This window comes from Penaeus monodon, chromosome 23 (assembly GCF_015228065.2).
Source record: "Penaeus monodon isolate SGIC_2016 chromosome 23, NSTDA_Pmon_1, whole genome shotgun sequence".
NCBI classification, from domain to species: Eukaryota; Metazoa; Arthropoda; class Malacostraca; order Decapoda; family Penaeidae; genus Penaeus; species Penaeus monodon.
The window spans coordinates 41652174-41652404 of NC_051408.1; positions in this window are offsets into that span (position 1 = coordinate 41652174).

The following is a 231-nucleotide window of genomic DNA, read 5'->3' on the forward strand; positions in this document are numbered from 1 at the left end:
CACCCCCACCCTAAATGAACCTCCAAAGGGTTACCACACACTTCTATATTCGATAATCTTACGTTTCTATTGCCCGACATAAGCTGGCAAAGGCGATGAGAGCGATAACAAAGTAAAAAAAAAAACTATATATTTTACAAAAAAAAAAAATCTATTACAAAAAAAGTGCGAGGGCAATTTTCCAAATGTGTGTAGCGAGAGAACCGTTCGCGAAAGAGGAAAAAAAGTGGG